Source organism: Danio rerio, chromosome 23 (genome assembly GCF_052040795.2).
Source record: "Danio rerio strain M-AB ecotype USA chromosome 23, GRCz13ab, whole genome shotgun sequence".
Taxonomy (NCBI): Eukaryota; Metazoa; Chordata; class Actinopteri; order Cypriniformes; family Danionidae; genus Danio; species Danio rerio.
The window spans coordinates 28,624,515-28,637,883 of NC_141043.1; the positions used below are offsets into that span (position 1 = coordinate 28,624,515).

Sequence of the window (13,369 nt, forward strand, 5' to 3'; positions counted from 1 at the left end):
TAAATGACATAAATAAAATATTTTTAATTATCCATTAATTAAGACATTGTTCATGAATGCTGATTCATACAGAAATGAAACAAGAAGCTTGAGTCATTATTTCACACTGCTTTTTTATTATTAATTTTAATAGGCTGTAGCCTAAATTACGTATTATGTTGTTTATTCAGAATTGTGGGAGAATTATAATCTCTATTTACAAAATAAATAAACAATTAAACTACAATTTGCAATTTAGGCAGAATCCTATACAGCTATAACAAAAATAAATAAATACAATGTGTTTATTGTCCTAAGGCAACTGAAAGCATTGCAGGACCTTGGTAAGTAAAGGCTTGTGAGCATAAAAAGATAACCTTAACATTAAAATAAGTGATAAAACAAAATAAACATTTATTGTTTTATGACTTCTAAAGCAGTAAAAGACATTAATATTTTTATTGTGATTTGCAATTTGAGCTTTTTGTTTCTGAGAGGTTCAAAAACCTGCAAACAAAAAATACTTTAACATGATAAACTGTGACATTGCTGTAGTTATTAGATAAACTTTGTAAGATTTTTGTAAAGGGATGCACACTGTAAATAAATATTCCTGCTTACATCTTTAGTTGAATCAAGTGACCTTTTCTAGTCGTTTCAACTTAAATCTGTCAAACTGACTAAAACATTTTGTTAAACTTTATACAGCTACAAAAATTGAGATAAAGCCTGATTAACTTAAGGTAAAGCAACATAAAAAAAAACATCTGTTGTACTGACTTTTTTCATTTAATTCTTTACAGTGTAATTATTAGCAGGGTTTATACAAGTTTCAGAATCAGATTTAAAACTTTAAGAACTTTTTAGGACCATTATGAATAAAATTTCAGACTTATACAGAGTTAAACATTAAGCATTTTTTGCTTAGTGTTCAGTAGATACTATTTTTAATGGTCCCTTGCAAAAAAAATCTAAATTTGTTATTTCTTTGCCACATATTTTAAATTATGTGTCAAAACAAGCAAACTCTGGTTGTTTACATAGACTTTTAAAAAACTGAGTTAATAAATTTGACTATTGTTCAAGGTTTTATTGAGATGCATTGTAGCTGATTGGACGAGTGTTGGCCTGATTGGAAAATTAAGACCTGATTAAAATGATTTAAAGAACTACAAGACAATATTTCAGTGAAATCAAGACTTTTCAAGGCCTAAAATTGTATTTTTGAAATTTAAGACATTAAGAATTTAAGACCTTGCAGACACCCTGATTAAAATGGCCATTAACAAATAAATAAAAATTAAAGTGACCCGTCAATAATTTTTAGGAAAAAAAAGTAGTTAAAGTATTTAGAAATATGATCCATAAACAACAACAAAAATATATATTTTTTTATTTATAGATGATTAAATTAAAAAACACCCTTAGCAAAATGTATCATCTCTCTTTAACAATCATCAATGTGCCAAAAATCACACATGGGATAAAACTAGATAGCAATTTTTCACTTTTTCCTGCAGGTCACATGCCTAATGATGAACTTCTCTAAATCCAAGCAAACGCTGTATTGGCCCGGACAGATATCGGTCTCCTTGGGGCGGCTGTGGGTGGCAACAGCCTCACACAAGTGCAAATTACAGTGAATAATCACTCCTCCTCATCCATTCAATCAAAGAGTCTAAAACAGCATCTGAATGTGAAAAGACAGCATTTACATACACACTCAAACCAATATGGCCCCATGCTGAGCCCTCTGCTTTCCACACAGACATCTGGAACAAAAAGTGCTGATTTACCAATACATTTGGTAGAGTTGGTATTCTCTCCAAAATTATTTCTCTTCCATGCATAAAACTGACACACGCAGGCCTGGCCTTAGAGGATTAGTTCAACAAACAAAATAGAATCATTCCATCATTTATAAACCCACAAGCCAAATACTGCTTATCTCTCTCAGATGAACACAATCAGATATGTATTCAAATTATCCTGCTTTTTCCAAAGCTTTGTAATGGCAGTAAACACTGATATTTTTTAATGTGCATCTGTTAACAATTTTCAGTAGAATCTACAGTAACTTACAGGCAGCAGTTCAGTATTAATCTACTGTAAATCAACTACAGCAAAAACACTATATTTACATGTACAGCACCATATATCTGGCTGTAAATGTATTTACAGAAGTGCATGTATATCTTTAGTGTGAAATAGGGCTGACCGATAAATCGAAAAGTAATCGAAACCGACATTCAGAACATATGATCGATCAAATTTTTCCAGGTCAACTTTCTCAATTACTTTCCCGACTTCCCTTGTGGAGTCACGTGACCCAGCTCTGTTAAGGCTGATTTATACTTCTGCCTCAAACACATGGGTATTGTCCGATGCAGTTTTTGTTAAAATGTAACTGCATGTAGCATGATTGCACTACACTGACTATGATTGGAAACTGCGCCAGAGATGCCTTGGGACGGCATATTTTCCACTACAAGAAAATTATTAAAATTTAAATATTTGTTTACAGAAGATGCAAGGAACGCACTGTTTAAAATATTAGTTACAGGATATACAAGATTTTATTTTTTAATTTAGAAAATATACTGCTTATTTTTTACTTTTAATCTGAAAAACATGAAAAATAATTTATTTTGTTTCTAAAAGTGCAAGCTATTTATTTTCACTTTTTTATAAGAACAAAATGCTTAAATTTCAGGTATCCACTGTTGATGTTTAATAAATAATTATAGAAAGTAAATAGTGTGTGTTTCTTATTTTAAAATCAATAACGCACCCTTCATTTAAAAATCTCTCACTTGTAATATGTGAGCATATTTACTGTCCAAAAGCTGTGAACGATGAGGCCAAAAAAATACAAATTTCGTTCATTAATAGTAATAGAGTTAAAATGTTCAATTAATCGAAATTTTGATTTTAGGCCAGATCACCCAGCCCTACTACAAAATATACAGTAATTTTCACAAGGCAAATTTAGAATACAGCAACATACTGCATAACTGCCCGACAGTAAAGCACATTTCATATTATATTTAAATCACTACGTAATTTATAAAAATCGTTAGAAGTGTATCAAGTAACCAAATGACTTGAGTGGGTTAATGAGTACCTTCTGAAGTAAAAAATTTTGAAAAATATTACTGGCTTCTGTCAAATAAGAATGCGCTGCCACCCAAAAGGATCAGCTAAAAATGTTCGTTTTTGTCTTAAAGAAAAAAAAGGCTGAAATAATGAGCACCATTTCACTTTCAAACCAACTGTGGACACTGCAAAACAGATGTAGAAAGCACTGCATTCTCTTTCCTTAAGTAATACAAAACATTTGTTGGTTATATAATTTTTTTTTTAATCACTCTTGGAATATCACACTATAGCATGCTTTTACACACTGCATTTTTTCTTCAATATCACAGAGCCCTAATGCACAACCATGCCACCTAGCTAGGTGTTTAAAGTCTAAATGTTTGCACCATGACATTTTTTTTTGTATTTAATTAGTTTAAAAATATCTAAAAAAATAAAATAAAATGTATTTAAAAATATCTATTACCTGCTTTATTTAGTTTGACCATAACATAAATAAATTATTATTATTATTGCAAGCTATATTGTCAGAAATACTGTTACATCAACATTATTGCATTTCCATATAGTGTGCAGCCCTATTACCATTCACCACTTTAGACCAGCCACAATGCCCAGTGGAATTAAAGGGTTCGGAACACAAACACATTAACAAATGGAAAAAAGCCACAAATTAAAGAGGTAAAAAGACAAAAACTGGAGAAGAATATATTTCAAACAGAATGTAAAATCTCATTTAGTTTCTTTGAGTCAGTCTCGGAAGGATGAGTCAGATAAGCTGGACGGGTGGGCAGCAAGATGCCCTGACAAAGACTGTCCAGACTGAAAGAGCCTGCCTTTACCTCTGGAGGGTAATTGCAACTTAGGTAAGACACCTGGGAACAGTCATGCAATTAAGACAAGACTAAATGAAAAAGCAGAATGACTCACTATGAAATGCCTCTAAGGCTGTCTCTGTGAAATTTGCTTACATACTAAGGACTGGCACGAGTACCAACATTTAGAATAGTACCTTTCGCATAATAATGTATTGACCTTACTCTTCATGTTGCAAACTGATATTTTCTCATTATATTATTCTGCTTGGTCTGTATAGCCATGCAAACACTTGTTTGTCTTGTTTGTAGCTTGACGGTTTTCAGCCGTTTATTATTCCAAGTCATTTCTCCCATATGCAACTTAATCTAAAGTTCTGAAACAATCCGAAAAACAAGCGCACTTCTGCATTTTAGAATAAGGTAATAGCTAATGTTGGAAATCTGTGATATAAGGCAATATTGTCCTGACACATTTTAAATCAGTAATTTATAAACAAGATCGTAGTTTGCAATTATGAACAATATTTAATGAATTGTATTGTGTACTTGATCATGTTAAACTATCTTGTGATGGCGCAGGATATGCAATAAGTTAGGAGCGATGTCGTTTGGGGACAAAAACTGGAAAAACTGTCTGAATTCTACAAAAAAAAAAAAAAAACTGCTGAAATTTGAAGCTGGTTTGTATCATACCAGGAAAATGGACTACTTTGCAGACACTGAAAATCATGCAAGATGTTTACCATAACAATGATGGTTTGGTGGTTAGGTTGCTTAAGGTTACATGGTGAAAATATGTAAATTTGTTTTGTAGTTATATATAGTTTTGTATTTGCATATACTTTTAAACTTCACCAAATTATTACATTAAATAATATGATGTTATCTTAGATGTATGCTTTTTTTATTGATGTGGGTAAACCATCCCATTACCATGCTTTGAAATGTGTGTTCCAGAACTACAAAACCAGTCATAAGAGTCCCTTTTTAGGGAAATGAAACATTGTATACACATTATCAGTTGTATAAATAAGCTTTCCATTGATGTACACTTTTTATGATAGGACAATATATGGCTAAGAGATAACTATTTAAAAATCATAGTGCAAAAAAGGACTGAGAAAATCACCTTTAAATGTGTCCAAATTAAGCTCTTAGTATGCATTACTAACGTACTATTTAACTTACTACTTCAAATGACCAAAAATACAGTTTTGATATATTTACAGCAGGATTTTTGCTAAATTTCTTCATGAACCATAAACTTTACTTAACATTCTAATGATTTTGGGCATAAAAGAACAGTTGATTTTTACTCATGTAATGTATTTTGTCTATTCCTTCAGGATTGGGAAGGGACTTTTTAATATATTTGTGGCCTAAAACGTATGGCCCTATTTGCTCCAATTCATGTGTTTTTCTGTGAAAATACACAAACATTGTGTAAATACTTTCTTTGGACTGGTTTTGTGGTCCATGCATGGTCACATTTAACTATTATTGTATGTATTCATGTAATATTATTTAAAAGTACAAAATGTAATTTGTTTTATCTTAAGTAATTAGGCAGAAATAATAAACAATCATGCTTAACACACCTCTGAAACACTAATTCCACATACAGCCCTATCTTTGAATTTAGAAATGACACAATAGTTCAATAGGTGCATTAGGATTTGTGTTAGATAACATTGCCGAACCCTTCTCAATCATCTTTTTATTGAGAACAGGAGTTCCTTAGTGCTCTCGTCTCTTATCTCTGTGCTTTTAATGATATACTGACCTACTTAAGGGTATAAACAGGCTGTATATTGGGCGCCAGGCTTGCTGAAATCTCTGATTTACACCCAGCGAGAAAGTGAGAGGGAAACAAAAGGAAAAGAGGGAGTGATTTATGTGAATTGACAGCCTGGCACTGGTGGGAACTGTCTGTTAGTTAGAAATTAACCTGAACCAGAGAGACTAAGTAGGACAACCTTCAAACACACAGCAGCACACCTTTAACTGCAAAACCAGGCAAGTCTCGACTGAACCCTAAGCAACATGAGTGTGTAAACAAGTTTCTGCAAACTGTCTGTTGTCATCTTGTCAATCCTCTCCAATCAAATGCATCCGGCAGACACCACCTAGTGACTTCACAAAGGCTCTAATAACAAAATGACTGTTAAGACCGGGATTAAACTTCACACTAACTCTAAACTGTACTCTCATTTCAGGCATCTACAGCCGGTACAAGTCTTTCTCTTGAATCTAAAGTGTTGGAAATAGCTTTAACAAAGAGGATTAAGTGTCTAATGTGTGTAATTGGCAGAAACAGATCACGATAAATCAGAAGGTCAGAGCTTGCATCTAATGAAAAGCCCCCTTTGTGTGTTGAGCCAAGCTGCATTAGTGCCACTGAAATTATATTAGTGGCACTTTTTGAGTGGCAGATGGTGGGATTGCAGTAGAATGTTTATTTGTAGGTGGAAAATTCTGTGATGTTTACGTGTTTTGAGTACTTTGTTTGAAAACGTCAAGGGATTAGACTGTGCAAAGCATCTAATTGATGGGTTGTTCATTTGGAGAATGTATCATTATACAATGTACTTTGTGTACATACATGTGTTTGTTTTGTACTTTAAGGCTTTTGCAGTACTATTAAAAGATAATTGCTAATATTTGGAAGTCGATAAAATGATATGTAGAAAGATAAACACATGTTGATATGCGTTTTTCTGACAGATAACAAAAACAAAATGCTAGTTGCATCTAACTTCTCAACATAAACAGTTAGCAGTCGGATGTATCGGCCACAATGTCAAGAAAAAAAACAACTATTTAAAATGATTGATTTCATTTGCCTAAATAAAACAACTGGAACTGGAATCACTTCTCAGCTAAATCAAAGAACCATGACTAGTATTACAATAAGATCTCATATTGCTGTTACAGCACGTCACAAGTGACACTGAATGAAATTTTTACTTTTGTTTCGTTCAAAACTTTTAGTTTTGTTTTACTTTAGATTTTTTGTGAAGTTTTACAAACTAATTTCGAGAGGAGCACGTGATATGATTGACTGCAGCTGGTCACCAATCTACAATCATTAGTTAGCCAATCAGATTAATCCAAACTCACTATAAGCAGCCTAGCTAGAACAACTTCCTTACCTTTTCCGAAGAAAACCCCCCATCCACCCCTTCTCCTCCTTTCCTCCTTTACTACGGGGAGCTCTCGAGAACCACTTGATCTCGTACTTCCCTTAAATGCTCTATTGACCAGGCGGGAGCCCTAGGCTCAACTATCTCCGAGCTCAGGGTTCTCTCCCGGGACAGAATGCCAAACCTGCTAACATTTGTCAAACAACATCTAAGTGTGAACTCTTGAGGTTTAGTTTCTGCTGTGTCTGCCAGCCTAAATAAGTTAAAGAAACCATGTAACTTCGGAGTCTACTTTTGGTCTGTTTGAATTGCGTGCCAGTTGAAACGTAACCATTTACTTCTTTATATGTGCCCACCTCTTAATATATAAACTCAGCGTACCTTTTTTTATAAACAGATAGCAAAGTGGTTAATGGCGCCATAAATTTTTCTGCTTTTGAATAATAAAGTGATAAATGCGTCTGTTCAGATGTAACATTTTACAGGTACCTTTACACAGCCTAAAGAAAAAAGTGAAATGGATTAGTTTTATACATGAAGGGAATCTCCCATGATGAACTTAGCTTGTGTGTTTAAAAGATTATTGCCCAGATCTCGGTAATAGGAAACACATAACGCATTATGCATCATAATCACATTTAACTACAAATTTTCTTTGGTTATCAAACACCAGCTTTAGTTCACTAGTGTTTAGAAACAAATCATCATACTTGATGTTCAGAGCTGTGTTTGTCAGAGTGGTGTTGTGGTGTCGCCAATCCAAGTTTTAGGAACAGCAAATAAAAACTTCTAGTTGATCATTTGGTATCAGAAGTGGCTTATATGAAGGCAAAGGCCTCTAGATAACACTTACTTTACCAAAATAAAATATGATCATGTCTTGATTTTTAATTATTTAATTAGGACAGTAAGGTCTGACTTGTCTTGTCAACAGAAATAATGTACAGTATAGATTATAAAGTCATGGTGCAGTGGAAAAAGAATTAATATCGTTTATGACTCCTATAAGCTTGGACTGCATCCATACATCTCTGCAATGACTTAACTTATTAATAAAGTCATCTGGAATGGCAAAGAAAGCATTCTTGCAGGACTTCCAGAGTTCAGCAAGATTCTTTGGACTCATCTTTTATGCAGTCTCCTTCATCTTGCCCCAGACATGCGCAATAATGTTCATGTCTGGTAACTGGGCTGGCCAATCCTTGATCACTTTGACCTTCTTTGCTTTTAGAGTCTTTGATGTGAAGGCTGAAGTATGAGAAGGAGCGGTCTCCTGCTAAAGACTTTGCCTAATCCTGTGGTTTGTAATGAAACGGGCAGCATTAAATGTCTTAATACCTCAGACTGCTGACGCTGCCATTTACTCTGCAGATCTCTTGCATGCCAAATACAGAATGTAACCCCAAACCATGACATTTCCTTCACCAAACTTGACTGATTTGGCGGTCGATATGGGTTCCGATAGCTCTTTTGCAGTACTTGTAATGATTGGGATGCAGTTCAACAGATGCTTCATCAGAAAAAATCCACCTTCTGACACTTTTCCAAATGCTCAACTAGAAGTCAAGTTATTATTTGCTGCTATTACAACTAGGATACACAACAATACTTTTTGTCGGGTAGTGTATACAGCTTAGAAACTGTGCAGCTGAACATTTGATTAATCCAACAGTGTAACTCTTCATAAGTATACATGTTTGTTTGAATACATTTTACATAGATAATGGCAGGCTGTAGTGTCAAGAAATGAGAAATTATTCTTGCCAATTACGCGCATGAGAAAAAAACTGGCGCAAACTAGCATTTGGTTATTATAATGTGGAAACAACATCAAATACTCCAAGTCAGTCATACAGACAAAAGTCAGCAGAAGCTCAAGGCTTGGTTGACTGCTGTGTGTGTACTGTGAAGGTTTAGCTGCTCCTCAAGAATGGATCAATACTGTAACCATTTGTGATCCAGCCTCAGGCCCCGTTTACACTAGTGCGTTTTAGTTTTAAAACGGTGTTGTAGAATGAAAACGATCCGCGTCCACACTCGCGTTTTACCCAGCGTTTCTGAACAGCTCTCCGTCCACACCAAAACGCTGAAAACGCACATCACGTGACCACACACACACTCTCGGGCAAGCGCTCCAGCATTTCTACCCAGATGAGAGCTCTGCTTGTCGGACTGCTCATCAAGCATCTCCCGCTGGATCTAATCTCACTATATTTGCTAAACGTGATATTTCATTCATGTTGTTGTCTTTATCTAACGACATAGGCCAATTCCCTGACTTTGGTCATTGGAATCTATTAAGTTACTTGTTCACGGGTAACATTTTTTGGTTAAGCGCAAAGTTAATGATTAATCCAGGTACATTGACTGATCGCTTGCCTTTATTTCCTACAATGTATAAACTTATTGTATGTTATACTTTTATAATGATCGATTATTAAAACTGATATTCAGCAAAAGAGAGGGTGCGTTTCATATTTTCACTGAAATTGAAAGGAGGCAGTTGTTATAGGCTCCGTTTTGTTATAAATATCCACACAGTGAAGATGACGCTCATATATGCGGCACGGCGCCTCAACATTTCTGCTGTCTGTTAAGTTGCTAATATTAAAATGAAAATAGGCAGTTCCTTAAATCATGTTTACATTTTATTGTTGAGAAAGTGAAACAACGTAGCCAAGGTGATGTGAATGAAGTTATAAAGTACACTGTTCCCTTTGAAGATTTACCAGTGTCCTCGGTATGTTTTCCATATCAAACTGAGAAGGGGGAGACTGCAGCCTTGATCAAACTTGCGAAGTCTTAACTTACAAGAAGAGGATGCGAGACTGAACTGTGTGTGGGCTACTTAATATTGAGGAAAAGCCCCAATCAGATAGGCGAACGTTTGCAGCCCCACCTCCGTTTTCAGATGTCTCCGTCTTTCCCCATCCACACTGAGACGGAGCAGCAGCGTTTTAGAATGAAAACGGCCTTTCCAGCGTTTTCAAAACGCTCCCTTTTCGGCGCTCAAGAACTCCGGCGTAGTGTGGACGGATGGCGTAACCGTAGCAAAACTTATGCGTTTTCAAACTAAAATGCACTAGTGTAAACGGGGCCTCAGACAGGACAGGGTGAGCAGTAGCTCATTAGCATTTAAAGAGATATGAATCGAAACAGCTTGCTGTGGACTGGGGTGATTTTGACTGGGTAAAAGATGTTAATTTATAGTACCATTGAAAAATGTAACCAAAGTAAGTCACAGACTTTGCATTAAGACCCCAAAATAAATTATATTAACTTGCGTAAAATGGCCATCCGATGTCACCTTTACAAAAATTACAGTAAGACAAACTTGAAAGCTAAAAAAAAAAAAAAAAAAAAAAGAAAAGAGCAGACCACGACTTTCCCCATTAAATTCTCATAGAAAGAGGCGAAATTAAGAAAAACATTAGCTGGAAACACAGAAGAGTGTACATAGCAAAGAGAGCATGTTTGTGGTTTGTTTATCAGCCTGTGAGGATGAAAAGCCGGCAGCAATTACAGCACAGACGGCCATATGTAAACACTTAACTTGCTATGTCTGTTCTCCTGCTGGACAGTAAAGCACTACCCAAATGCTGATGGAGGAACCATCATGGCCGCCTGCTGGGAGTCTGTCTGGCTTGTGTGACAGATGTGAAGAGAGGTGCAGAGCAACCGGCTTCATTAGGTCTGTGTGTGTGTGCGTAAACATTTAGGAGCAGGTCAGCATTCAACAAAAAGAGCCAGGCTCCTGTTTTTGTGTTTGGGATGAGCTCACACACACAGATCACTCGACCGGACGGGACTGTGTGCACTCAGCCAGACTAAACAGAGCAGTTTAATTAGTGCCATCGCTCAGAAGAGGCACACAGAGCATCCTTCAAACACACACTTTGTTCTGCTGTTCTCTTTCACCGCCATGAGCTACATAACGCCATGCAAACTTTTAGGTGAAGTTACAGTACAATAAACAGATTCATTGGATACAGATATTGAATGAGGAAGGCAAGTATTAGGGATGCACCAATATTTTTATTTGCTTGGCTGGCTGACACAGATTTAAACTTAATAAACAATGAATGGCTGATTATAAAATTATAAAATTATATAATTATAAAATTTTCTATATAAAAAAATAGCTGATTCCAGGGCAGATTTGAGTAAACAACTCTTAAATATTATTAGTAAATTACTTTTGAGTCAAGCTGGTTTCAATGAACAACTATTGGACAATACTGATATTATTTTAAAAAATCTACTGACTGACTTTAATAAACAAATACTTGCTTATTTAAATAAATTGAATTTGTATAAAAATATTGGGCAATTTTAATACGCAACTGCTGGCTGCTTATCAATTTTAATAAACAACAACTGAATTTTCTTAATATATAACTAATCTGATACAGATTTTAATTAACATCTATTGGCCTATTTTACCATACAGTTTTCTCCTGATTTTAATAAATACAATTTTGATAAACAACTATTGGCTGATTCATGAAGCAATTTTAATAAAGAACTAATACCAATATTTGCTGCTACTCTAAATTCAGCTGAACTAGGCCAACAGAGTATTTAATCATCACAGAAAAACAAAGGAATATGCAACAGACACTACAATAAATAATTACATAACTAGTTAGTAGGACGAGACAGAATCTGTAGACATTTTTTGCAATTTCTCCTGAGAATTTAGTAAAAAAAAAAATAATAATAAATCTACGAATTTATGCGGATTGATTTTGGGAGTATCGGAACAAAAAACATAATCTATGAAATAAAAAACATTTATGGTTTTTACTTTTATTTATTGTTTACAATGCAAATCTAAATAGATACACTTATTTGGTAAACAAAGCAAGTCTTTTATAATATATTTACTAAATACAGAAAATATTACTTTACAAACTGTATTGTACATAAATCATATGCACATTTTAATCTTAGTCAATAATATTAATGAAGTTATTTTAAAAACTGAGTAAATATAAATGTACACACATTTACACAAGTAAATAAATAGACTCGATGATGGGCTAAAAATCTGCAGATTTCTGCATGTTTAGATTCTGTGTGGGCCTACTTATTAGTTATTAATAAACTATCGGTTTGTTTTAGCCCCCATTATCAGCTGTAAATGAGTTGTTTCAAGAGTGTAGAATTGGCATGGGCGAATAGGATGTGTCTTCACCAATATCCACCAATTACTGAAATGTCCCTACCAATAATTTAATCACCTTTAAATAAAATAATGCTCCATCAACCCTTAGTAGCCTAGATGTGCTTAGGGTTAAATCACATTATCTTCTCCGGTACTCCCTCCCTAAACACACCAGGACAGTGTGATTGGATGGCAGTTTTTGGGCCGTCAAGTGACTGACAACTGTAGTTTCGTTAGGATTGAAATTTAGTTTCCATTTTGGTCTCCATGATTATAAAAAAACAAAAGTCTGAATAAAACGGTTAAATTGTGTCACATGCCTTTCTAAAGCTGTATTTACACAGCATAGTTCAAGTGACTCAATTCCTACTGGTATCAAAAGAACTGGCTTAAAAGAAGATGGCCAAATGAGAACTTTTCTGTCATATACTAAAGTAAAAGAACTGGTCAAAAAGAAATGAAAAAATTCAACCCTGTGAACAGATTAAATACAGGAATGAAGAAAAGAGTACTCTTATTATCAGCTTTCAGTCAGCTCCCGCTCTTTTTATTTCCTGGTCACTGCGCCTTTGCTATGTGCTGTGTAAATGGAGACAATAAGATATGAGTCACTTTTAAAAGATGATGTAAGCCGGTCATCAAAACAAAAACGGATACAGTCACAAAATCGAATTTGACCATCAAGATCTGCAGTGTAATCTCTTAAAGCCTGATTGCAGTGAAATCATGTAAATTGACTTTCACAGCATGAGACACGCTTCATTAAATGTTATTATTATTATTAAGTGTTTAAAACCTTTATTGAATTTTTATAAAGCGCGGAATAGAATTTGTGTTGTTCTATATGCGCTCTAGGGATGTATACCCCCACAAATATCAAGAGCAAAACTCTGCCCTTGATATGATTCTGGATTTAACTTCATCAATAATCTCTTCTTTATCAATAGTGACAGCTGCTATATCAGTACATTTCTAGTTCCTATTGTTTTAGTAACATTATTTAAGCTAAACCAAGTATTTAGTACTGGTCGCGTATTAGTAAGAATATTATTATTAGCTTATCAGTATCTGTCAATATCAGCACATCCCTAATCAAGTTATGTCCCATTATTAGCAATACTGATTGTTAATTGCATAACTGTAAATACTACCTATTCCACCCA

The 13,369-nt window shown here is 34.6% G+C and overlaps 1 protein-coding gene across 2 annotated transcripts in view; it reads right to left on the reverse strand.

Annotated features, from left to right (window-relative positions):
- The window catches only part of lrp1ab (low density lipoprotein receptor-related protein 1Ab), a 223,510-nt gene that overhangs the window by 175,454 nt on the left and 34,687 nt on the right, over positions 1–13,369 (reverse strand). The gene's annotated exons all lie outside the window — the stretch shown is intronic.